The sequence below is a fragment of the Lepidochelys kempii genome, chromosome 2 (genome assembly GCF_965140285.1).
Source record: "Lepidochelys kempii isolate rLepKem1 chromosome 2, rLepKem1.hap1, whole genome shotgun sequence".
NCBI classification, from domain to species: domain Eukaryota; kingdom Metazoa; phylum Chordata; order Testudines; family Cheloniidae; genus Lepidochelys; species Lepidochelys kempii.
The window spans coordinates 39007279-39030103 of record NC_136381.1 but is presented as its reverse complement, the minus strand read 5'-3'; the positions used below and the strand labels follow the sequence as shown (position 1 = coordinate 39030103).

The 22825-nt window shown below is 44.8% G+C and overlaps 1 protein-coding gene across 6 annotated transcripts in view; it reads right to left on the bottom strand.

Annotated features, from left to right (window-relative positions):
• Positions 1-19459, bottom strand: part of RNF19A (ring finger protein 19A, RBR E3 ubiquitin protein ligase) — a 96639-nt gene extending 77180 nt beyond the window's left edge. For 2 of the 6 annotated variants that reach the window (XM_073330442.2, XM_073330441.2), the window contains exons 1-3: positions 19231-19459; positions 16124-16280; positions 14013-14133 (exon numbers count right to left, since the gene is read on the bottom strand). The gene's annotated coding sequence lies outside the window, so the exon portion shown is untranslated. Of the gene's footprint in view, positions 1-11773; positions 12599-14012; positions 14134-14701; positions 14813-16123; positions 16281-19230 lie in introns of all 6 variants that reach the window. The other 4 variants (XM_073330443.2, XM_073330440.2, XM_073330439.2 and 1 more) reach the window with 3 other exon arrangements.
• Positions 19460-22825: the final 3366 nt, after the last annotated feature.

Here is a 22825-nt window from a genome sequence, read left to right as displayed (position 1 = left end):
TGAGGGCTGCTGTGAATCACAGCAGGACCCACCAAGGTAGAGGAGGAACTTTGTCACATTATACAAAGTTCCTAATATCACTGGAATTAACATAATCAGTCAAATGTGCCAACCAGAACACAGGAGTGCTTTACAGTTACTAACCCACAACCATGAACTGAGTGCAAAGGAACGTGTGTTAGCCTGGATATATTTATATCTTATAAATAGGTAATACCTTAAAGTTAAATCGCTTAAATTTATTATTTGAACCATAATAGCAACTAGAAGCCCTGTTGTGCTAGATGAAGAACCTGGGTTACCCAATGAAATGAACAGGCAGCAGATTTGAAACAGAAGAAAGTACCTCTTCACACAATGCACTGTCAACCTGTGAAATTTGTTGCCAAGGGATGTTGGGAAGGCCAAAAGTATAACTGGGCTCAAAAGAGAATTAGATAAATCCAGGAGAGATAAGTCCATCAATGATTATTAGCCAAGACTATCAGGGACACAACCCCATGCTTTGGGTGTCCCTAAACCTCTGGCTGCCAGAAGCTAGGATTGGAAGACAGTGGATGGATCACTTGATAATTGATCTGTTCGTTCACTCCCTCTGAAGCATCTGGCACCAGCCACTGCCAGAAGACAGAATACTGGCCTAGACGGACCATTGGTCTGACCCAGTGTAGCCATTTTTGTGATGTATAAACACCTTAGACACAACTACACTTTGGGGCTTAGGCTATGTTTATGTTAACTTTCATAATAGCATATTTGCAAATAAAAATAGAACATTTAAAATATTAGGAATTTTTACAATTAGGTGGTCTACAGAAAACTACTATTAGTACTGATATACCTTTCTATTTGCATTTGTTTGTTATTCAGTGCCTTACTAAAAAATAAGGTAACAGAAAAGCCTGCTGGGATTAGATGAAAATAGATGATGGAGGGAAAGAAAAAATAAGTACTGCAGAACCCCATTTATCTAAAATAACTGGGATTGGGGTCAAACAGGATATTCAAAACTTTGGATAATCCCAAGAATAGGAAAGTGCAAGGCTGCAGCACCATCTCGTGGCCACACGAGAGGTCACCCGCTTCTGGACCTGTGCGCTGGCTGTTCAGTTAATATGGAGAGCTGGATAATTGAAGGTGGATAAACGGGGTTCAAATGTATTTAAAGATAAAGAAAGTATTACCTTTCAAAAATATGGGGAGTGGAGGAGAGGAAAGGGTGTTTGTCAAGCATTTTTTCTTGATTTCTAAAACTATTTTTAATAGATTATTCTCTGTCCTGCTCTGTTTCAATTTATTGTGCCATGTCTGCAGTTAGCCTGTCCATTCTAAGATTTCATAAAGTCTTTGACAGGTTTCAGAGTAACAGCCGTGTTAGTCTGTATTCGCAAAAAGAAAAAGGAGACTAACCAATTTATTTGAGCATGAGCTTTCGTGAGCTACAGCTCACTTCATCGGATGCATACCGTGGAAACTGCAGCAGACTTTATATACACACAGAGAATATGAAACAATACATCCTCCCACCCCACTGTCCTGCTGGTAATAGCTTATCTAAAGTGATCATCAGGTTGGGCCATTTCCAGCACAAATCCAGGTTCTCACCCTCCACACAAATTCACTCTCCTGCTGGTGATAGCCCATCCAAAGTGACTAGTTGTCACTTTGGATGGGCTATCACCAGCAGGAGAGTGAATTTGTGTGGAGGGTGAGAACCTGGATTTGTGCTGGAAATGGCCCAACCTGATGATCACTTTAGATAAGCTATTACCAGCAGGACAGTGGGGTGGGAGGATGTATTGTTTCATATTCTCTGTGTGTATATAAAGTCTGCTGCAGTTTCCACGGTATGCATCCGATGAAGTGAGCTGTAGCTCACGAAAGCTCATGCTCAAATAAATTGGTTAGTCTCTAAGGTGCCACAAGTACTCCTTTTCTTTTTATAAAGTCTTTGGTAAGTTTCACTTTGCAGTTCATGGCTCACATAAAAGAGTAAGCTTCTGAGCTCACAAGATGGCATGCTTCACTCTAGCCTTTTACGATGCATCATCCAGGGCTGCAGTGTGAAAACAGCACACTACTTTGTACATTTAATTGGCTGCAATGTGCAACACATGGAGTGAAGCAGCACTTAAGAAGCTGGCTGACTCCAAAAGGCAACAGCAGGATTGCAGGAAGGGTGGATGTAGTATACTGTAGTTAAGCAGCAGCTCCCTCTAAGGCTGAGGGGAGGTTAAGCAAATAATTATACGCTAAGATGGAAGAAAAAAAACCACCTTACACTGTTCAAGCTAGAAGCCAGTGTACCAAGCAGTCAAATGTGTTATGACTCACCCAACTTCTACATTTTATCAACAGTATTTCTTATTTCTATGCTGGTCTAGAAGCGCAGCCTATTAAGATTGTCTGACACCTCCCATTGTAAGACTCCACTTTAAACTACTTATAACTTCACCAAACTTAAACCATTTGGGTATCTGCCTCAGGCAAATTTTTTTTTTTTAAATTGCCACTAAGATCAGCCATTCCCAAGAACAAGGCTAGGGGGGAAAAATACATTTTGCCTACGTTAAAAAATATTTGCGAACTTTTCTTTGAAGGGCTCTAGTATCCCCACACTCTGGAGCAGGGACTTGAAATTAGGATGTGCCTTTGGCCAGCCCTGTGAAAATCCAATCAAATTTGGTCATGTTATAAGCATCGGTGGGGAGGGGGGTCACAATTCACAAATGCTTAGCAGAGACTTAAGAGTTTAAACAACTAGAATCTTTGGAGATTTTATCAGCACTGAGCATGCTCCAGCCCTGGGATAAGCAGAACTTTCCCTGAAATTGCTTTGGGTCCATGTGGGGGCCGGTCTTGGCCCTGGAAGCGAAAGCAGAGAGATTCTCTCCTGTGCTCTCAGTAACCACCCTACCGGGCCCAAGAAGCGTGAAGCTTCCTGATTCAAATGCAGAGGGGACACAAGATGGATCTGCAGGGCCTGGGGGAGTACATTGGGACAAGGAGCTTAGTGTAAGGGCAGACGAGGACTGGAAAGCGGGAGGAGGGGGACAACTGGGACTGGAAATTCAAGTGGAAGAGGGGGGGAAGGCTGAGATCAGATGAGGAACAGAGAATGAGAGACTGGGAACAAGTTGGGTGGGGAGGCTGAGGTGAAGGGGAGACAAATCTTACAAGGACTCAAGGGGAGGGGAATTTTCTAGGCACATAGACTGGGACAAAGAGCTGAGGTGGGGGGGAGGGAAAACACAGACTGTAAGAGGACTCTGGGGAGAGACAGACTGGGAACCAATGACACTGGGGAACATGGGCAGGGCAAAACTGTGGGCAAGGAGAGAAGTAGATTAGACAAGGAACAGGGCTGGTGGAAATGGGACTACTGGGGAAGGAGATTGGGACTGGGAGCCTGGATAGGGAAAGAAAGGAAAGGAAAGTGGGCCTGGAATGAAAAATCTGTGGAGCAAAACTGGACTGAGGCAGAGAATGGAACTGGGATGATGTGAGGAAGAAAACGGAACTGGGATGATGTGCCATGGATTTGAGAGTCCTGCCTCTTTGACAGGGAACTGGTCAGAATAGATCAGGCTTGGGAAGGGGGAAAAAAAATCAGGTCACACATGGTCACTAATTGTGTGTTCCTCATTTTTTAGGTGCCCAACTTGATATTGTGGGGTTGATTTGCAGAAAGGCTGAACACTCACAGCTGAAGCTGACATCAGTGGGAGCTGTGCCTGAATATGAAGGGCTATATAATTAAGTACTCCGGGGGGGGGGGGGGGGGGGGATAAAATCGGGTTCTGTCCCATACTGGGAACCCAAAATTATTGGATACTTTTTACTTTTATCTCTGTCCTCAGTTCCTCATCTGTAAAGTGAGATTAACACTCCACCAAAGAAGTTTTAAGAAGATAAATTAACGTTTGTAAAGCACTATAGCAATGAGAGCCACAGAAAGACTGAGGAAATTAAAAATTCTGTGTAGAGCAGTGTTTGAACAGTATGCAGTGAGTAAGGCATGGAGCCACACATTGAACAAGAAGAAAACAAAATATTGAGTAGCTGCTCATTAAGTGTGCACTAAATGATTCAAGGGACCTGGGGGGGGGGGAACAAACACACACTAAGACTGGATACATACCGGTGAATGAATTAAGGATGCACAACCTTCCTTAATTCTAGCATTTATCTTTTGACTCCTTCAATTTACAACCTTAACAACATCCTTTCAAATACAGTTTGTGTATAATTTTATATTTAATCTCATTTTATTTATGTGTAACCATGCAGTAGATGTTCAAAAAAAGTCTGCCATATACCTGCACTGACAGATAATTTCCCCAGAAACTATATCCACTCATCTAGATATTTCCAATGCGCTCATCATGGTATTTGGGTAACACCACAACTAGATAAAGCCAACCATTGGCCTGAAAGAGCCCTTGTCCTAACAAATACTGCAAGAGTGCATTCTCACATTGCAGTGCATTACAAACAGCTAAGCCATAGTTCAACTGAAAAGAGAGTCTTTTTTAGAGAGAACAAAATAGTCATACACCAAAGAAAAACAAAGTTAATATATTTTACAGAAATTAAAGTTCTTGCAAAATACATATTAAAGTATGGCTTTAGACAAAAAATGGTTACCTACTTTAATGTAACTCTTGTTATTTGAGATGTGCTGCACGTGTCCAATCCACTGCAGGCATACGTGTGCACCTCATGCACAGTTGTCAAGAGAATTTTTTCCCTCAACAGTACAAATGAGGGTGGTTGAGTGCCCTCCACTGATGTGCACCACTGCATGCCAGTATAAGAGGGAAGTGTCGCCCCTGATCCTCCTCAGTTCCTTCTTACCACATAGACTCCAACAGAGTGGGGAAGGATGGCAGGTTTGTGGAATGGACATGCGTGTCATCTCGAAGACCAACAGTACGGAAAGGCAGGTAACCCTTTTAATTTGAGTGATTGCACATCCATTCCACTGTAGGTGACTCACAAGCAGATTAATGTGAGTCTCAGACTCTACCTGAACAGCAACTGTAGATCAACTTGTCTAAAACTAGCATTATTCTGGACTGACAGAAAACGGTATAATGAGTAGCAAGAGTGTACTGATTACCAGGTTGCTGCTCTGCAAATGACTTGAACAGGTATTTGCACTCGGAACACTGCTGAAACTGCTTGCACTCTAGTCGAATGAGCTAATGCTCTAAGGGGTGGTATGTCATTACCTAATTGGTAGCACCAACAAGAGGAAATCCCAACTTGAAACCAGTTTGCCTTTCATCCTGTCTGCAACTGCAGCAAATAACTGCACTGAACACCTAAAGGATCTAGTGTGGCCCAAGTAGAAAATAACTGCTCTCCTCACATCCAATGAATGAAGCTTCTGTTCATCAGGAAAGACATTGGTAAATACATTGCCTGATTAATGTGGAAACTGGAAGCCACCTTTGTCAAGAATTCTGGGTAAGGGCAAATGTAAATTTTAGCCTTATGGAAAATTGTATAAGGAGGGTCTGGAAACCAAGGCTCCCAGTTCACCCACTCTCCTTGCTGAGGTTATCGCTACCAAAAACGCCACTTTCTTAGAGGGGCGGAATAGGGAGCAAGCCACAAGAGGCTCAAAGAGAGGCCCCGTTATTTTGTTAGCGCAAGGTTGAGATCCCATGGGGAAAACAGGTTTCAGAGGGCCTAGAGCCCATGGAAGCTTATGCCCCAATAAATGTTAGTCTAAGGTGCCACAAGGATTCCATGGAGAAACAGGTTCTTGTATTGGAGGGTATAGTCTGTACAACCCTTTTAGAAATCTAATAGTTATGGGGTTGGGGGGGAAAAAAGTTATTTACTACCTACCCACTGGAGGGTGGAATACCAAAATCACTCCAATATACTTTAATGGAACTGTTAGGCCTTGCTGTTTTTAGGTGCAATAGATAATCCAAAATGTGGTTAATGGAAACATTTTTTAGCTGTTTTCAGCGGAGAAATGTGTGTCTCCAGTACATGCTTTCATTTGGCCAGACAAGTATGCCTAATGGAAGGCTGTCTGCTATAAAGCAGCACCTTCTGAAATGTTCTTCAAACCAGCCATTCCCAATGGTGCTTGCCAGGAACCAATCATACTGTCAAGTGGAGGGCCTGTAGACTGGGATGGAACAGACAGCTATGGTCCTGAGAAATCTCATCTGAATCTAATGGGAGGGGTAGAGGAAGCTTCACTAATAATGCTAACCGAGTTGAGAACCAGTGTTGAGGTCATGCTGCTGCTATATGCCTACAGCAAGCATGATCCTGCTTGCCCTTGAACAGGACTCCGGATAGTAATGGTATCAGAGGAAAGGCCACATACAACAGGGAATTCATCCATGATAGCGGGAAAGCATCCATCAAAGCCCTAGTGCTGTGACTCCCCCTCCCCCCTTGGGAGCAGAACTAACGACATTTTTCCGTCGACCCTTGTTGAAAACAGGTCCACGTGGGGAACTCCCCACAACTGGAAGATGGGCCTGGCCAAAGCCAGATGAAATGACCATTGAAGACCTTCTTAAGCGATCCGCCAACTACTCCCAAGGCAGAATTGCCTTCTGGCACAGTTGGGAAGAAGGTGGCCCCTCCCTGTTTGTTAACAGAGAATATAGAAACTATGTTTATGTAAACACTAACAGATTTCCCGCCGAGAACACGGGGACAGAAGGCTGAGCAGGCTAGATGGGTAGCACATACAGTAGAACCTCAAAGTTACAAACTGACTGGCCAACCACAGACCTCATTTGGAACTGGAAATGCACAATCAGGCAGCAGCAGAGACAAAAAGGAGCAAATACAGTACAGCACTGTGTTAAATGGCAAAAAAAGGGAAAATTTAAAAAAATATTTGACATGGTAAGGAAATGGTTTGTGCTTGTTTTACTTTAAAAAAAGTTTAAAGCAGCATTTTTCTTCTGCATAGTGAAGTTTCAAATCTGTATTAAGTCAATATTCAATTGTACATTTTTGAAAGAACCATAACGTTTTTGTTCAGAGTTACCAACAACCTCCATTTCTGAAGTGTTTGTAACTCTAAGACTTAACAGATTTATGTGGGCATAAGCTTTTGTGGGTAAAAAACAAAAAGCTTATGCCCAAACAAATGTTAGACTTTAAGGTGCCACCGGACTCCTCGTTTTTGTGGATATAGACTAACATGGCTACCCCCTCTGATACTTTTAACTCTGAGGTTCTACTGTAGTTTCTAGATGTTTGTACGAGTCCTCAGATCCTGTGAGGGCCACATCCCTTGCGCCTGTAGGATTCTGATGCGCGTTCCCCCCAATCCAGAGACAAGACAAGACATCTGTGAGCGATGGCTGCACAGAAATGAAAAGGACTCCTGTAGAAATGTTCTGAGGACCTGTCCACCAGTCCAGAGAGGACAAAATTAGTTCTAGAACAAGAAATAATCTGTCTCGACAATGACAATGGGGAACACAGACTGAAGGCAGCCAACCCTGAAGCTCCTGAGGCGCAGTCTGGTGTGTTGTGCCAGAGAGGTACACGCTACCATCTGCCCCAGAAGTCTGAGGCAAATGTGTGCTGTAGTAATGGGATATGCTTTTAGATTCAATAAAAGGGTTTGGTGCACTTGGAATCTTGAATGGGGCAGAAACACTCTGGTTTGTATAGCACCTGGGAGTGTTCCAATAAACTCTATTCTTTGCACAGGTTTTAGAATTGATATGTCTTAACCGAGTAAGACCAATGCATTGAAGGTGGCCAGAATGATTGCCATGCTGGACAGCACTTGGAAGTGAGACTGGCCCCTCACCAACCAGTCACCCAAGTAAGGGAATACACAGTTTCCCAGTCTTCTCAGATATTCAGTTACTGACTCCACACACTTTGTGAAAACAAGAGGGGTTGTTGATAGCTAATGGAACACATTACCAATTCACAGTGCTTCCATTTGGCCTACAAACTTGAGGAACTTGGAGCAGTCTGGACAAATCACTGTATGGAAGTAAGTGCCCTTTAAGTCAAGGGCAGCATACCAGTTGCTCTGTTCCACGGAAGGAATGAGGGGAGCTAGGTGTAACGATGCAAAACTTTACTTTCTTAGACCTAAAATAGGTGAGACTGCCTTTTGCTTTAGGAATAAGTAAGTAGAGGAATAAAAACCCTTCCCCTGAGGAATAGAGGAACTTCCTCTATTACTCCTGCTAGAAGGAGAGATTGGACCCTCTGTTGAAGAACAGTCTCATGAGACTGATCCCTGAAGAGAGACTGGGGACAAAAACAAATTCAAGGGATTACCCCAGATCCACTATGCTTAGCTTGCACGATCCAATATGACATGAGTCCAAGTATGGAGGAAGTGGGATAAACAACTGGCAGGAACAGATCGGTCTGCAAGTATTGGTATGCTGCCCTTGACAGGCCTGTCAAAATGCATGTTTAGACTCTGCTGTTGGTCGAGAGGAACCTGCTGTTGCACGATGGGGGGTGTGTGTGTGATCACCTCCAGTAATTCCTGCACCTTTTTCTCAGCAGGTCTTGGGGCCAAGGTATAAAGCTCTTATATCTATGAGCCTACTAAGACTGGAATCCTCTCCTCTTCGTTGCTCATGTGTAAATTCCACGGGATTTCAGTGCTACCCTTGAATCTTTTAGGCTACGCAGCTTATAGTCTGTCTTTTCCAAAAAGTGGGATGGACTCTCAAATGGCAAATCCTGGATGGCCTACTGTACTACAAGAGGGAGACCAGAGAATTACAGACATGAACACCACCTCAAAAATAACAGATGCCATGGAACAAGCTGCTGAGTCTGCTGCATCCAAACTGTTTTGATGAGCTGTCCTTTACACCAGCTTACTCTTCTCTACCATAAGAGTGAACTCTCACCTGGAGTTCTCTTGTAGCTTAACTTCATTATGTGTTCCCATAGGGCGAAGTTGTTACAACTTAGGAGAGTTTGCTGATTAGCAATTCTTTGCTGCAGCCCTTCTGTCAAAGTTTATGACCAAACAGGTCCAGCCTCTGATTCTTTACTCTTTGGAGTCAATGCAGGGAGACCCTGCCTCTCCCGCTACTCAGCTGCTGCCACCACCCAAGAGACAAGGGGCAGGTGAGAGAAGAGGTCTTTGAAGGCCTTAGAAGGACATAGTATCTCCTCTCTGTCTATTTCAATGAAGGCAGTAGAAGGGGTCTGCCAAAGCATTTAAACTGGTTCCAGAATTGCTTAATCAGAAGCACCACTTGGGAGGGTCCCGCAGAAGCTAAAATGTCTACTGGCTTGTGGGATTTCTGGTGAACCTCTTCTGCTTGAATATCTGAGTCCTTTTTTAAGCAGTTCTTTGTGAGCCCTGTAATCCTCTGGTGCTGGGGGGAAAAAAATTGCTCACCGTTTCTACAAACTCATCTGGAGATGAGGAAGGACACACACCAGGACACTGAGGCAATGATTGATCTGCCTCTTTCAGTGGAGAAGCCATCTAAGCAACTGCCAGTTGCATGGTACTGGTTATCTAAGAACCCGGTCTGTGGTACTGATGAACCTGGTGCACCCTCGAGGAAGTCAAGTCAGACAGGTGAGGAGAGGTTCTATCAAGGGGAGGGACACCCCATAGTGTCCAGAACGGCCACAGACCTGGTGGTGGGCCCCATTTCTGAATCTGACAAAGATGACTGAGTCCTGCAATCACGGTGGAGCAGAACCAGTGTGGACAGGAGACAAGTAAGCCAAACCCAGAGGTGGCATTACCGGGCATATTAACTGCGGCTTGCCCTTGGAATATACTGGCCTCCTAGGTACCAGAAGTAGCATTGATATTTGAATGTTCTTGTGGGGCTAGAGTGCGGATTACAGTCACGGATACCATCTGAAACCCCTCCTGCATAGATGGGGACACTGGTACAGAAAGGTTAAGTAATTCTTTTGTAGAAGCATATGCTTGTGCTGGCATCAATACCAGGACTGGGTCTTGGGTCTAACAAATAGAAACTTCAGGGGTTGGCCTCGATGGACCTGGCACAGGTTCTGGAGTTGACTAACTTGTCTTTGCAGCAGAGGAACACTCTAGGGAAAGCTTCCCCTCAGAGTCCCTCCCAGAGATCTTGCTTTTAGCTGGATGAGGTACCGGGTCCTTCTCAGATCGGAGTCTCTTCTTCGGTACTGGAGACATAGAACTTAGTGCTGAAGACATCTTGGGAGGCACACTCTGCTCCAATATCGCCATACTCTGAGTATGTTCTGAACCGGACAGCTTCTATGGAGGGCAAAGTGCCACCTCCATAAGGAGACACTTAAGTTTTGCTGCTCTGTCTTTGAGCGAGCCTTAAACCCTCTGCAAATGTGATACTTGTCACTGATGTGGGACACCCCCAGACAGAAAATTCAGGCAACTGGGGTGCAGGTCACTGACTGGCATCGGTCTGGCATACAACCAGCAGGACTTGGTCCCCAGAGAGTGAGGCATAGCTCTAATATCAAAAATAAAATTGGGTAAAACCTCTAACTACTAAGTGAGAAACATACCACAGACAAAGAGTGAAGGAAATAAACTTGCAAGAGCAAGTCTGGAAGCACTTCAACAACCATCATTGGCAGTCAGTAGGAACCGAGTGGACTCAGGGGCAGCTCTGCCCTCTTATACCAGCAGGCAGTGGTGCACAGTGATGGAGGGCACTCGAGCTGCCCTGACCAGTACTGCTGAGGGGAAAAGGTCCTCTGACAATTGTGCCAAAGGCGCGCGCACACACCTACTAGGGCATAGACATGTAAAATTACTCTAAGAAGAATTATTGTTCAAAGCCATACTCTGATTAGTTAGTTTGGCCTTTCTGGTGATTTGAGATTAATGTACCAACTACTAATGAATGCAACACTGGTACTGCTCATCACTGACAAATGAATTAAATACACATAACTGGAAGTCACTCAAACATGGTTTATCTTCCAGTCATTCATCTCTGAGCTTCCTTGTTTAAGACCATTTTGATAAAGAAAAGTGTACACTTAGGAACAAGTTTAACTTCACATATCTGAGTCATCCCACTGACCTGAAACAGACTATTCGCATGAGTGAAGTTCAGCATGTGCCTCAATCTTTTCAGGATTGAGTATCTCTAACAATCTACTTAAGCTTCCTTTAACTTCCACTGCCATATGGTCTACAGTATTGAAAACTGGAGGCCCCCAGCCCTGCTCCCTTTAGAGTTCTAACTTTTTCTCTGAAATTTTTTTAAGCATAGTGAAATTATTTTCCTTTCAATCCCCAAACACACTACCATTAAATGATCAAAACTGTCCGCTATATTTTTGATGTACTTCAGTAGCACTAAAACATGTCAAAGATATGCATTTCTTTACTATTGATACACTGCTCTGGTGGTTGGCAGCACAAACCAAAGGCATGAATCAACAGCCAAATAGAGCTAAATAAAGCATAACTGCAATGAAGTCAAAGAAGCTTTGCAAAAAAAATATATATATATATATATGGCCTATAAAATATACCTTGCTGCAGTTTACTGCTTAGTTATCCATACATCTTCTCTATCATAATGGCACTACTTTCAGGCCTAGTAAGCCCCCGGCAATGTTAATCACCTAACTAAAAAAACCTAATCAGGTCTGCAGTATTATTGCATGACCTTCCTTGCAAGTCTTTTGAAAACAAAAGATCTAGCTTTAAAAGTACACTAGTTATACTGCAGGTAGTGAAAACAAAAAACAAGTATTGTGGAAACCATGATTTGAACATTTTTTTTAATCAAATAACGTCTAATACCTTGAATCGGCAATACAGGAGAAATTTATCTGTGTAGCTGTTTTTCTATGATCTGGCTAAACAAGTGCTGAAAACAAGAGTTTTTGTTCTTCCTTCCTTAGTCAGGCAAGGTGCAGATTGTCCCAGTGAAGATATTTTGCATTCTTGCAAGGAAGGGTGCATCCTTCTCTTTATTCCTGTTGAGTTTTCCACAGCTGAAAACAAATTAGTTAATCCATGATCTACTTTATCCTGGAATTGTCACTTAATTGTTAATAGTGAAAACTCTGTATTCCTCCATTGAGACTTAGAGGCTTTCTTGTACTCTTACTCTGGTTGGGTGTCTGCAATGGTGTCAGATCACAGAAGAGGTAGAAAGGTTCATTTTTCTGAGACTCACTGCCACTAATGCAGATAAGAGTTGGGACTAGAAGTCCACCACACAAGAAAATGTAAACCTGGGCAACAAAAAGGGGAACAAGCAAAGGTGGCAAGAAGAAGGAGGAGGAGTCAGGTAGGAACTCTGAGAAATATTCTTGGCATCCAGTGACCAAATGCAGTATCAGTTCAGGTACAGACATTTAAGACCACAGAGTTTTGGAAAATGGGGAAGAATCACCAGGAGGTAGCTTTGCACTGTTCCTCTCTCTATTCTCCTAGCCTAGGATGCTTGAATGGGGAATCTTACACATTCCCAGGCACACCAGCACTTTGGCTTTGTAGGCTCTGGATACCATTCAGGGTCCATTTGGTTAGACAATCTGAAAATGTGGCAGCTCCATTTATGACCTTCAAATTGAATGAACAGGGCTTCTGACTTCCTCTGGAGACATGATTTAGGCTCTCCTAATATTAAAACAAAATACAAGTATCTTGCTATTTAATTTATAAAGGCAACAAAAGTAAATAGCTATACCCTTATGTGGAAGCAGGGGAAAAAGATCACTTTTGGTAGGAAGCTGAGACAAGTGCAAAGTACCACCTGGAGAAAAGTAATAAATAAGCAGTGTATTCCTAGGTTGAACAGCAAAAGAATAAAGAATGGAGTACTGATTTAGATCTCCTAGGGTGAGGTATTTGATGCAGGACATTGATTCCTTTGTGGAAAAGAAATCTTCCTTGAAGATACATTATTAATTGGTCAAGATTAAAGAATTTAGCTTCCAGACTCAGATCTCACAGCTGAACTTGTTTGCAAATCAGCAAGTCTATTGTAAAACTGTTGGCTCTGGAAACATGAAGAGCAGATGGGGGGGAAGCGAGGATACTTCTGCACAACTGACCAAAAGAACCAGTTTCCTGTTGGGCTCTACTCTTCAATCCCCTTGCCAATTGGGCTAGGCCACTACAGACATACCATCCGTTCAAAGTCAGATGTCCCTGTGGTGCTACATGTTTGGAAGACAGGACAACCAGCATTAGTATGCTTACCTAGATGATGATGATGAAGCAAAGGGCCTAGGTCATCCTGGCGCCTAAGTGGATTTCCAAACAGCCTGCTGGTTTCTGTTATAACATGCGGTCAGTCCAATTATAACCAAAAAGACACTTCTACCATGTCTGGCTGTTCAGTGATTAAAGTATCACGGAATGAGAGGGACTAAGAAGAGATCGTACTGACAGGAAGAGTTGCAGCATTTGAAGTCTGGACAGCGTACAGCACCAAATCCTCAAGCCTGAAAAGGTGACTTGAAGCTCTGGGGGACTGGTGTAGTTGAAGACTGAAACTATCTGGTTTGAATGGATCAGTTTATTCCACCCTCTTCATGAAGGGAAAAAATTTTTTCTACTTTGATGTCTTATCGGAGTCTCCAGAAAAAGATTTACTGCAGAAGTATCAGTCAACATTCTCCCTCATGCCCATTCCTGTTTACCACTAAGCTAGTTAACTAGAATATACTGAAAGTTCTGTTCCTTCACAGAAAGGGAACTGGATGAGTAAAGTGTCTAGGTAGGGCCCCATCAACATCTCCCCTTTCTGAAGGGCTACAACTGTCGTCATCATCATGATTGTGGTTCAGGTTCTGCAGACAGTGTTTAAAGGGGAGGGAGGGAATAAAAAAATATACTCCTGGTATACCATACTTTAGGAACACTGGTGCTGTAATGATAGAAACTTGACAGTAAGCTTCCCTTAAGTTGATAGGCACTGTAAAATCCCTATGTTCAGTAACCCATGTTCACATGGCACAGTTTCCAGCCCAAACCTCCAGTCTTTAATAAAATGATCTCTTTGAGGTTCACAACCATTATAATTCACCTTGAAAGCTGTTTCTCCAAAAATTAAATGGGATAAAGCTGGCTCCCAGGAGCTACTCATATGGAAACAGGAACATGGCTGTGCTGATGTCTTGGAGCTTTGGCAGAAAAGGAAGTTTTTCCTGTTTTGGAAAAAAAAGTGTCATTCTGTCAAGTACCTTTTCTTCAAAACTAGAAGGCATCACTGACTTGAAATAATTTTTGCCCAGATTCCATCAAAACAGCCAATTTATTCTCAATGAAATCTGATTAAAGTAGTCAACTGCTAAAATTGATACTCATTTAAAAAAAAATTCCCAAAACTTGAGGTGACACGGATAATTTGTGAAAAGGATAAAATGAGAGAATTCCATAGAAACAGCCCTGAGGGCATAGTCTAGTTCCTCCACAAAATATGTGGGACTACTGAAGGGAAGGGCAATGAGCTTTAGTTTAAAAGAAAAGCTCCATCCCCCACGTGCCAGAAAATCCAGTGGACTACAAATGAGATGGCCATAACATTGTTTGGCAGCTTTAGAAAGTCCAGAGCTATGTCAATTACCACATTAAAAGCCAGTAGGTGTTTTATAGAGTATTTTCTAGATTATTTGGATAAAATGAAGTATGTCAGGAAGAACTACTTAGAAAATATAAAGGAACAGTTAAGCTATGATAAGCACAGCTGCAGCAAACTCAATTCCTGATGGGCACCTTTCAATTGTCTTTCTGAAGACATGTTTTGTGAGGTCTGAAGCCTTTTTCTGCATTAGGACAGCAGCAGCCATGAGCCAAGGAGCAGAACGTCTCATCCTGACACTCCATCTAAATTACATCAAAACAATGAAATATTGGGCTGTTAAGAAGGTGCTCCTGTCCCAATAGTACCCACCATCACCAGATAAAGAAACAAATCTTAAGATGTTTAAAGAAAACTTTGTTTGATAGCATTCTGTCTGGCAAGGAACCACTTCTCAAAAGTTGTGAATGTGTAATCTATAGTTCTTTATTGTTTTGTTTTTATGGTCCCTATTTCTCTATTGTTTAACTGCATGGTTTGTCTGTTGCATGACTAATTTTGCAAGATTTAAATCAACTAAGGTGGTGGGGTATGATTGGATAAAATATTGTTTCGTAAGGGGCTAGAATTGGTTAAAAATACTGTTTTGTAGTACTTTAGTTTAAAATGATTGGTTAAGGTTTAGCTAAGCAGGACTCAAGTTTAACAACGTAAACTGGGGTCCAAAAGGAAGTTCTTTGGAACCAACTCCAGGACACAACCCAAGATCAGAGCTGCCAGTCCTCAATACCCTGCCAACTATATCATGCAGACGCTGGAGTCTCCAGATGACCAGATCCTGACTGGCCACTAGGAAAAGTTCATCTGCCTTATTGGGAGTGGTGATCATTATATATGCTTAGCATATGCATTCTGTTTTGGTAACTGTTAATAAATAGAGGCTAAGGATATTGCTGTGTAAGGCTCTTTCATTGGTAAAAGGCCCTGCAAGCCCACAGAATATTATGCCCTGAGCTCTAGAAACTGGGTAAGGATGGCCCTGTCTGCTCAAAAAAATGTTCAGAAGTTAGCTGTTTTCACTGAAAACTTTTATAGAACACCAGAATGTAGTTACATTTTAATAATGTTGCCAATCCTTCCCTTCTGATAAGGAAAGTACTGAGGGTAGTGGCTATATGGGATCATAACTGTATTCTTTTTAGCAATGGTCCTTAGTTTGGAAGATCCTAGCTTGGGTCATTTATCTATATTTGATAAGTGATTAGTACTTTTATGGCTATTGATTTTTTTCCCATTTTTCTAGTTTTAGTTTATTGTATAACAGACTAATAGAAATCTACAAATGAAACGATAGCCATATCTCGTGTTTTTCTTGAAAATGTCCTCACTCAAGATTAAAACAAAAAAAACACACACACAAAACATGGAAGACTGAGTATCAAGAAGGCAAATTGCATACAAGTCTGAGTCAAGGGAAAAAAAAAAAAAGTCACCTTCTGCCACTAATCAAATGTACTAAAAAATTTGTATTCTACTAGGTATTTATGTAGCTTTTTATTACAGAAAATAAAAATATCACAAGTCACTGAAAAACAAAGCTTAAAGCATCTTGTTACCTTCTTGGTGGAAGTTTATCTCCCTGTGCAAGTGAGTTGTACTTAGCAATTCAACATACAACACCATTTTTATCTTGAAGTTGTGCATGTGCATTGGTTCATCCATAGTTACACATCTTCCATCAGCTAATGCAGAAGTGACACTGGAAACTTACAGCTGGAATAAATACAGAGGGAAAGGAAAATAAAAATTAGCTCCCTTATGAGTAAACAACCATAGAACATTAGAACTGGTCCTATGAAGAACTTTTATTAACCGTAAGCAAGAATCAGTTTGAGTCTTGGCTCCTGTTACAGATTAGGAGTCAGACCAAACACTTTGGAATTTAAGTGCTTGTGTGTCTATGCTCCTGTTTTAATTATTAAAAATTCTTCTCCAAAATCTGGTGACTTATCGACAGCAGACTGCATTATAATTCAGGGTGCATGTTAGAGAATGATTTCTCCAAGGCCAAGGGCCAGAATAAAGTAACAACATACCAGAGACAATGCACTTGGGCATAAAAGGACATGGGTGCAAAAAAAATAGCTGCTGCACTTGAAAGCTCACAGCCCCTTTGTCACTGGCCTCAACGCAGGATTTTTAGTACTAAGGAAGGATTCAGATGTCCTGCCCGCAAGAGCACTGTGGTGGGTACCACAACAGGGTAAAAGGGGCAGGGGGGAAAGGAAGTTAATAAGATGTATGGAAGAGCAACCTACTTACTGGACAAATAAGAAGGGAAACAGTCATAACATTTTGTTAACTCAGGGGACAAGACAGACATACTTTATAAAGGTACACATTTGCATCCGTCAAATATCTTCCCTCTTCCTGATCCACTGCTGTCATAACTAAACAGAAATTTAAGAATTCTGATGACTCTTGCATACAAGTCCTGCCATTTTGCATATATAAGACACAGTTATTTTTCAGTTCCCAATTTTAGAATTAATGATCAAACCTATCCTCATTTTTGCAAAGCTAAGAATGGCTGGAAATGCAGAGAGCTTGAGCAAGGCCCAAGACTTCAGATCATTTAAAAGCGACGACTACTTTTTACCTTAATATTTATATTTTGTTCAAAAAAAAAAGGGGGGGGGTGGAGGGGGGTGTTGATAAAACAGAAATGTTTGCCAGATTTTTCTAATTTCAAGACTAATGTATTCTTTTTTTTAAAACATAAGCCTTTTTCTGTAGAACTGTAGTCCCAAAAGGCAGCAGCATTACTGCCTGTGCAAGAGAAAGTGAAACTGACTGGTTTATTTTCATTTTCCAATCTGAATAAAATGCAAAACAGCACTAATTTTCTGGGAATACAGAAAACAAAATGCCTACACGTTTTCCTGATTTTTAACTACACTTACATGTGCACTGGGCTACATAAACTGCTTCAAACACAGTTTCACAGTTCAACATGAGTAAAATTTAGCAAAACAGTGCAGTCACATAAGGCCATCACCATTTTTGTAGTTGCAAATGAATTTTGCCACTTTTGTGCAATTTCCATTTTATATTTTACTCCCATTTGGATCCCTCAGATTTGATCCACAAGTCAGTTGACAGATCTCTTGAAAAAGCTGAATTAGAACATTTCATTCTCAATCATAATACTAAACTGAAAACCTTCCTTTGCAGTGGACACAGTGAAAAGTAGCTCACCATATGCTGAAATCCAGCCTTTCCACTGGCAATACTGTTTTAGAAGTTTTATTTGGAGGTGAGTGGGACAAAAGAAAAATATCCAGGGAAATAAAAGAAGAAAATCTAAGGTTCTGATTAGACCTATCTGCAGCATTCAGCCCTGCAATTCCCCACTCCTCAAATACACTTTGCCCTTTTCACAATTTTGACCTTGGTGATGATTAGCATCACATTTTGAGGAATAGCTGATATAAAACACTAATCAAAACCAATGCCCGCTAAAACATTAACAGAAATGAAAGCTGTTGTGCCCACCATGCGGAAATAGTCATATTGTATTAAGAATCCTCAAGAATACCAATGCCAATCTCCTCCCCTGCTTGTTTGCTCCATGCAGATACTAGCGTTCTACATCTTGCTTCTTAAAACATAACCAAAAGACATAGGAGACTCCCTCAAGCAGAGCTGCCCCTTATGTCCTTATTTATGGGTAGAGCCCCAGGGGATGCCACCTGCAGACCTGCACCAGTTCAGGTCCCTCAGTCATTTGTTTGGTGGGGGTCCTCCCTGGATATTTCATTTTAAGGTTGTGTTTCCAGCTGTATTTTCCTAGCCCAACCACACCCTCACCCACTAATTTTAAGGCTCTATGGCTGTGTCCACACCAGACTTTCTGGGGGAAAATCTCCCGCTCCTACATTACCACCAGTGCAAACTCACTGGTAAAAATGCTAGTATAGACAAGGCACCAAGGGGCATTAACCACTTAACTACCCTCCAATCAGGTCCACATATTAAACATGCCAGCAGCAGCCCCTGGAGGCTTGTCTACACTAGCACTGGCCCATTACATAGATGATGGGTCTTAAGTAGATGTAATCCAGTCTCTTGTGGTGGGGGCATTAGTCTCTCTCCCGCTCTCCACCCAGGGTTACTTTTAAGGTTCAATTCAAGAGGCGTGTGTTAGTCGCTGCGCCAGACCCATTTCCAGGTGTGGGTGCTACAGGCGCCCCACAATGATTTTTGGGGAAGGGGGGGGAGTTTCCTCACAGTCTCTCCCCGCCTGGGGATTAATGGCAAAGCTGGACATGGGGCTAGTAACGTCTCCCCACCCGGTAGCCATTCCCAGGCCCCCTCGCCCTAGGGGGAGCCTCGGCCCCCGCTAGCAGAGCCTGACCCACCCCGTGCGGGGCCACAGCGCGGCGGCGCCCCCCAGCTCGGCCCTGGCAGAGCTCCCGGCTGTGTGCGGCGAGGGAGGGGGACGCGCCCCCCTCGGCGCCGCAGCCCGGGCTCCCCCCGCTGGCGGCCCGGCCGGGAGCTGACGGGAGACAATGGACACGATGACTTCACCCGCCAGTAATGTGAGGAGCCGCCGCCGCCGCCGCCTCCGGCTGCCAGGACGCTGCTCCGCTGCCAGCGCCCGGGGCAGCGGGGATCCCGCCCGGGGCCCGGGGACGCGCTACCTGCCCAGCCTCTCACTTACCGACCCCGGCCCGAGGGGCCCTGTCCAGAGGCGGTTCCGCCCGCGCCTCCCCGGCGCTTCGGGCGGCTCCCTGCCGGGCACGCCGCGGAGACCGCGTCCGGGCCGCTCCCCGGGCAGCAGGGGCCCCTGCAGCCGCGCCAGGCCGGCCCCCGGACCTTTAACTCGGCAGCCGCCGCCGCGACCCCGCTGCGCCCGGCCCCGCGCAGGAAGCGTCTGTGTGTGAGGCGGGAGGGGCAGGAGGCGGCGCTGCCGGGACCGGGGCGGGCCGAGCTGGGCTGCGCCGGGCCGGGCCGCTTGGTTTCCGAGCCCCCACCCCCGCGCGGGGCTCACCTCACACGCGGCGGGGCCCTTTGCCCCGAGGCCCTCGTCCTGCCGCCTGGCTGCGGGCGGGGTAACGAGCTGCTGGGACGGGCTGTTTTCATGCCGAGCCAGCCCCCCACCGCCGCCACACACACACTGAACAGCTCCCCTGACTTCCCATCGGGGTGACTTGTTGCCTGCCACCCCTCACAGCGGAGGCCTCTTGCCAACCCCAGGCATTCAAAAGCCAGGAGCCCCCCTTCCCCCGAGCACACTTACCGTTGGGCTCAAATCAGGAGCTGCTAGAAAATAAGCAGTTTGGGATTCCTTGTATTTGCCTGCTGCGTCTTGGGACCCTACTTTATCTTCTTAAGTCTCTCCCCCACCCCCACCCCCATTATGAAGAGGGCTAAAACCACCCTGATTTGTTTAAAAACAAACGCTCACGACTCCAAGAGCTGGGGCTTTAAAGGAAAACACCAAATATCCTGAGATCCATGATAAAAATCACAAGAGTTGGCGGCGCTCCCCGTCTTAAAGAAGGAAAAGCCTGTGCATGCATCCATCCAACATCACTCCCAGGCCACCCCCACTTAGCACTCCACCCAGCTTTTGGAACCAGAAGACTGTCTTGTCATGACTTGTCACCAAGTAATAGCTTGTTGCTGTTTTAAGGCAGCCTGGGTGACACAGCATTATGTCGCAATACCATACCACATTAGTTGGTCCCACTAGACAAACTCCAAACAAGAAAGTGCTAACCCATTTAGGAGATTACCGCTCCCAGCATGTGATGCTCCATCTCCAGCCAAGCAGCCTGGAGCTCCTTTGTAGAACTCCATAGGCTGCATTTTGGCCACCCCTGCTGTCACTGAAAACAAAGGAGGAAAGGGAGCAGTTTAATTTATTTGCAAGAGGATTTAGGGCAATATTAATGTTAATTTATCCAAGCATGAAACTGATTTACTGAACTAGTGTGCAGGGACTTCACAGTTTTGCCGGCAGCAGCACCACCAACACAAAGTAATTATTTACTATTCTGTGGACTTCATACCCATTAAAACATAAAAGTGCAGTGAGAAGAATGAACTATTGGAGGTTTCTGTAGGGCAACATTGTTGAGTGCTGATTAGCACAAACTACATGTAGCAAAATACAGACTTTTCCTTCATTTCTGTCCTTCATATTGTTGCTTCAAAAATAAACTTTCAAAATAATTCTAAAAAAGTCTTGTTTCTTCTTACATAATTCCACAATCAGTGGAACTTTCTGTCAGCACTTGTTTCATGTTCCTATCAATCCTTGCAGAATTTAAAATCTGTCACTTCTCTGTATTCCTTGCCAAAACCCTGATTCAAACCACTGTTCTCTCTTGTTTGGTTTACCGTAATCTCCTCTGGCCTCCCAGATTCCAACATCTGGTAACACAAGTAATCATCTGCCTCTTCTACCACATCACACCACTCAAGTTCCTTAACCAATACCCAGACTTTTTTCAGACAAAGTTCAAACACTTCTACCTCACTTTCAAGGCCCTGGTTAGCACTTCAGCTGCCTACATCTCATCTCCTGCCCACCCATTACATTCTGCATGTTGCCCCTTCCCCTTGTCTTATTGCTCCATTTATCTCTTCTTCTCATACTGACCTTCATGCAATGGTGAGCTGGAGCCAGTTCCCACCAGTTGTTAAATTTAGAAGCCCTTTTAGAACCGGTTGTTCCGCAAGGGACAACCGGTTCTAAAAGGGCTTCTAAATTTAACCGGCCAAAAGTGGCGCCTTAGGTGCCAACTCCATGGGTGCTCCAGGGCTGGAGCATCCAAGGGGAAAATTTGGTGGGTGCAGAGCACCCACCAGCAGCTCCCCGCCCCGCCCCACCCCAGCCCCAGCTCACCTCACCTCACCTCACCTCACCTCACCTCTGTCTCCGCCTCCTCCCCTGAACACGCCGCCCCGCCCTGCTTCTCCGCCCCCCACAGGCTTCCCACGAATCAGCTGTTCGCGCAGGAAGCCGGGACGGGCTGAGAAGCCGGCGGCGGCTTCGCACTCAGGCCCAGGGAGGCGGAGATGAGCTGGGGCGGGGGGTGCGAGGCGGGCTGCCCGCGCCGCAGCAGGTAACCCGGGGGGGGGGCACGCAGGGGAACCGCTCCCCACCCCAGCTCGCCTCCGCCACCCTCAGCCTGAGTGTGAAGCTGCCACTGCCTGCTTCTCAGCCCTCCCAGGCTTCCCGACGAACAGCTAATTCACGGGAAGCCTGGGGAGGGGGCGAGGAAGCAGAGCGGGGCGATACATTTAGGGGAGGAGCGGAGGTGATCTGGGGCCGGGCACGGGGTGGGGAGCTGCCGGTGGGTGCTCTGCACCCACCAAATTTTCCCCGTGGGTGCTCTAGCCCCGGAGCACCCAGGGAGTCCACACCTAAGGCGCCACTTTTGATGTGATCAGTGAGGGGAGCGGCCACTCCCCTTATTCCCCCCCAGCTATGCTCCCCCGCCCCTAGGAGCCAGAGGGACCTGCTGGATGCTTCCTGGGAGCTGCCCCAGGTAAGCACCACCGGGACTCCCCACCTCACCCCCCAGCAGGTCCCTCTGGCTCTTAGGGGTGGGGTGGCACCCACTACGGTGGCCCATGAGACCCTCCTGCCCAGTTCTGGGGGCAGTCAGGGGACAGGGGAGGGGGGGTGGATGGGGCAGGGGTCCTGGGGGGGGGCGCATCAAGGAACGTGGGGGATTGGATGTGGCAGGAGTCCCAGGGAGCGGGGGTGGGCAACGACCCCCTCATGGAGTGAGGAGGGAACCAGTTGTTAAGATTTTGGCAGCTCATCACTGCCTTCTTGTCTTCTTTCATGCTACTCCCTACGTCTGGAATTATAACCTCCATCAAATGTGCTCACTTTCCTGCAGACCTGGCCTCAAAACCCACTTATTTTGCTTTGTTTGCCACCACTGATTTCCACTCCTATACTATCATATCCCTCTACTCTTCTCTTACCTTATTCAGAGATGTAAGAATCACTTTCAATACAATTCACATTATTTTTGCTTTAACCCTCATCCTGCCTTTCTCTAGCCCTTCTATATTCTGTATATTCATCCTTTCCAGAATTGTTCTTTAATTGGACCTTTCCTCCATGACTGTCCTTAAATATTGCAGTTAGAAATATTCTGTTCTGCATAGGTTTTTATACCGGACTCATCCCTGTAGTATATGAGTACCTTCCAGTAGTTCATTAAGCAATATGACTACACATCTGTCACATGTTGTTTGTTCTCTCATCTTCTCCCCAGGGAGAGAAGCAT